Source organism: Saccopteryx leptura, chromosome 2 (assembly GCF_036850995.1).
Source record: "Saccopteryx leptura isolate mSacLep1 chromosome 2, mSacLep1_pri_phased_curated, whole genome shotgun sequence".
In the NCBI taxonomy this organism is placed as follows: domain Eukaryota; kingdom Metazoa; phylum Chordata; class Mammalia; order Chiroptera; family Emballonuridae; genus Saccopteryx; species Saccopteryx leptura.
Window position 1 is genome coordinate 245,028,127 of NC_089504.1, and position 4,408 is coordinate 245,032,534.

At 47.8% G+C, this 4,408-nt stretch overlaps 1 pseudogene; it reads left to right on the plus strand.

The window, feature by feature from the left end:
- Positions 1–3,237: 3,237 nt before the first annotated feature.
- Positions 3,238–4,408, plus strand: LOC136391888 (V-type proton ATPase 16 kDa proteolipid subunit c-like; annotated as a pseudogene).

Below are 4,408 nucleotides of genomic sequence, written 5' to 3' on the forward strand. Positions count from 1 at the left end.
GAAGCAGATAGCCTCTTCTCAGCTCTGACTAATCTGCCTCACAATGTATTCAGATTTCTTCAGTTTTCAATGAATCCCAGAAATAGTCTCAAAAGTGAAACTGAGTCTCATTGGCCCTGATTGGCTTGATCTAGTCATGTGCTCATCCATGAGCCAATCACTGACCACAGAGTGGTATTCAGACTTGGTCACATGGCCACCTCCCTTTTGAGTTCCACTGTTGACCTAAGCCTATTCCAGTTTTCCACGGAATTATTAATAACCTCCTGCAGCCAAGGCTCCATTGGAGCAAAGATGGCCCGGGCGCTGGGGATGGCTCCTTGGCCTCTGCCCCAGGCGCTAGAGTGGCTCTGGTCACGACAGAGCGACGCCCGGAGGGGCAGAGCATCACCCCCTGGTGGGCAGAGCGTCGCCCCCTGGTGGGCGTGCCGGGTGGATCCTGGTCAGGCACATGCGGGAGTCTGTCTGACTGTCTATCCCCGTTTCCAGCTTCAGAAAAACACACACACAAAAAGAACTAATAAAGGTGAGGCTCGAACCCTCACCCTGGAGAATACAGGAGACTGTTCTCCTGAAATAGTGGACATCATCCACTGTCCAGAGCACCTTAAGAGGAGGACTCTGTGGAAACTCTACAATGTGTCCGTAAAGTCATGGTACACTTTTGACCAGTCACAGGAAAGCAAAAAAAGACGATAGAAATGTGAAATCTGCACCAAATAAAAGGAAAACCCTCCCAGTTTCTGTAGGATGATGTGGCAGCATGTGCGCATGCACAGATGATGATGTAACACCGTGTATACAGGGGAGCAGCCCAACAGTCATGCCAGTCGAGATGTGGACAGTACAGAGGAAAGTTCAGTGTGTTCTGTGGCTCACTAAATTCGAATCCATGACCAAAGTGCAACGTGAATATTGGCGCGTTTATAACAAAGCGCCACCACATAGGAATAACACTACTTGGTGGGATAAGCAGTTGAAGGAAACCAGCAGTTTGGTGGAGAAACCCAGTTCTGGTAGGTCATCAGTCAGTGACGAGTCTGTAGAGGCTATACGGGATAGCTACCTAAGGAGCCCTAAAAAGTCTGTGCATGAGCCCACATCGAACTGCATTGAATAGGTATAAAACTGGGAGAGTTTTCCTTTTATTTGGTGCAGATTTCATATTTCTATCGTCTTTTGTTGCTTTCCTGTGACCGGTCAAAAGTGCACCATGACTTTACAGACACACTGTAGAAAAACCAAGCAGCTGATGATACTACCAATAAGGTAGCCCTAAAATCAGTAGGGTTTGGGGGAAATTTTAGTAAATTTATTAGAACCCTTGTTGCCAAAGGTTTTTTGGGGCTTTTTTTGCAACCAATTAGAAAAAGATTTTACCAGCAAGAAAGGGACGATTAGGTATAAGTAGTAGTCAGAAAAGTCAGTGTAGGCTAAATAATAAAGAAAAAAGGGGGATATATAGGAGACGACTCTGCACCAATATAAACGACAGTTAACTGCAGAGCAAGGGTTAATTGGAGACAAGAGATCTTGGAATATGTTAGCCATGGGGAGACACTGGCCTGGGTTACTTGAATGCAAGTACTCAGAATTCTTGGAGGAATGCCTCAAAGACCCAGATGTACTTTGTGATTGATAAGCTCTGGGACTCTGACTCTTCTTGTGTCCTTGTTCATGAAAAGAAACAGTAGACATCCAGGGTTGGGGATAAAACGGATGGGAAAAAAGGCTTGTGTAACTTTCTAGTTTTATCTGCTGAGCTATGGCTTTTGGAACTCAATAAATATGCAGTGGTGCTGTTTCTCGGGGCTGGATCCACCTAAGAGTTTCAGCCCTCTGCCCATTAACTTGCATCTGGTGTGTCTTGCCTCGTGAGTCCAAACCATAAAGAAATTCATAACACTGAACCACAGCCAGTAGGCCATTCTGTCTGCAAGCCATGAGAACACCATTTCCAGCTGTGCACAGGTGGCTCTTCAGGGGAAACATTTGCAAGAATGAGTCAATAACCATTTACTGAACGGCCACTCTGACAGTCCTGTACCAGACCCTTGGCTGATCATTCATTTGATCATTCATTCATTCATTCATTCATACGGTTATCAGTCACTGAGCACCTACTATGTGCCTTGCACTGTGGCCCTTGATTTCACAGTTTACAACTGAATTTACAGCATTGGTGCCAACACCGTGTAGACCAGGGTTTCTCAACCTTTGGCACTACTGACATTTGAAGAAGAGTATGTGTGGTGTCATTGTATCATCACTGCAAATCCAAGCTGGTATTGATACCAACGGCAGTTTGAATGGGAAGAAGAACCAAACGCTGGCCAGATGAGAGAGTGGTGTTGTCATCAGTTACTTGTGAGAGCATCCAGTTACCTTTGCATTTTTTACTATAATGCAAAATAGGCGCAACACTCACAGAATGATAACTTGAATGTCCCATTTTTTGGAGCTATCTTGCTCGCATTTGATAACTCATCACATTTCAAACAGTTACACAACTTTTTAAGTGTGGAACCATTAGAATACCATACCCTCTCTCCCTCTACCAACTTCATCTAAATAGCTAGCCAACTGCTCTATTGTGAATTATTTCTTTCTCCCCTGATTTGAAATGTTTTTATCATATGCTCCATTCCCACTTAATCATATTTAATACTTGACTGTATCTTGTTCCATTAATTTATGTCAGTTCCTCACTAGTAGCTTTCAATCACATCCAGGATTGGAAGCCAGGCAGCTAGTCCCTCAGTACCTGTGTTCTAACTACCAGGCTTTATTGCCTTAATGGGAGTCCTATGGACCTCTTCTTTTTTCCAGAGGAGATTACTGTATCTGCAGAGTCCCAGCAGAAAAATGATGGCATGCTCCAGTGGGGTAACTACTGGTGGGGCCATTTATAAAGGTGTTTGTTGACAGAGTTAAGAAAAAGCCATAAAGGACAGTGGGTCACCTGGGGCAGGTGACAGCAGGGAGGCCCTACCACCCCCAGGCCTGAAGGGCAAGGAGAGAGCAGTGCCCAGAGGCCTTGCCATCTGCATCTGGGCGGGGAAGAGCCAGGAAGATTCACACTCACCCTCACCGTCTCCTGCTGTCCTGTCTCCTGAACTAGGAGCAAGGAGGGAGGGAAGCCCCCTGATACAGCTCACTGGGTGGAAAGGTAACATTTAGCCCAGACTGGCAGAGTGAAAATTCGGCTGGGCCATTTAGCAAGCCCAAAGAGCAGAGATGGGTAACGTCAGCTGCCAAAATGAGAGGAAACAGTATTTCTCTGAAGCTGTAGGGATAATGCCCCCCATCTTGAGTGACTAGGGCGGCTTTCTTACTTACTGGGAAATGCCATCCTCTGCCCTCGCAGACCATCAGAATCTTTGCTATTTGAAATTGTGTCAATAAGAATTGAAATACTCCACTCTTACCTGGAGGGTCTGTCACCTTGCCACAGAGAAGCAGCTTCCATGTGCACTCAGGTTGGAGCTTCAGGTGAAGGATTCTTGGAACGTTCGACATTTTAGTTGTATTGCTTCCAAGGAAACACAGCCCTGGGTCCACTTTAAAATCCAGACCTGAAGTTGACCGTTTTATACAAAACCTGCTTTGCTTTGAGCCTGTCAGAATCTGCTTTCATTTAAATTTGATCTAGAGCCTTGGCAGTGGTCTGGTCGCTCACCTCACTCTCGCTCCCCCAGCCCCCGCCCACCTTGTCCAGCCCATCCTCACCCCAGCCTCGGCCGCTGAGCTCGCTCCCTCCCCATCCACAGACAAGTCCGAGACTAAGAACAGCCCCGAGTACGCCTCCCTTTTCGCGGTCATGGCGCCTCGGCCGCCATGGTCTTCAGCGCCCTGGGTGCTGCCTATGGTACAGCCAAGAGTGGCACAGGCATTGCAGCCATGTCTGTCATGCGGCCAGAGCTGATCATGAAGTCCATCATCCCAGTGGTTATGGCTGGCAACATTGCCATCTACGGCTTGGTGGTGGCAGTCCTTATCGCCAACTCCATGACTGAAACCATGTCACTCTACAGGAGTTTCCTTCAGCTGGGCACGGGCCTGAGTGTGGGTCTGAGTGGGCTGGCAGCCGGCTTTGCTATTGGCATTGTAGGGGACGCCGGTGTGCGAGGCACTGCCCAGCAGCCCCGACTATTCGTGGGCATGATCCTGATCCTCATCTTTGCAGAGGTGCTGGGCCTCTACGAGTTCAACGTGGCCCTAATCCTCTCCACAAAGTAACCCCTTTCCAAGCCCACCAGCCACAGAATATGATATAAAGACCACCCCTCCTCATTCCAGAATGAACAGCCTGACACACACGCACGGGGCAGCTGCTCCTCCCCCCAGTAGTTAGTTGGTCTTGTAAATGCGCAGTGTCCTAGTGCCCATCGTCTGTTGCCCCTTCTCG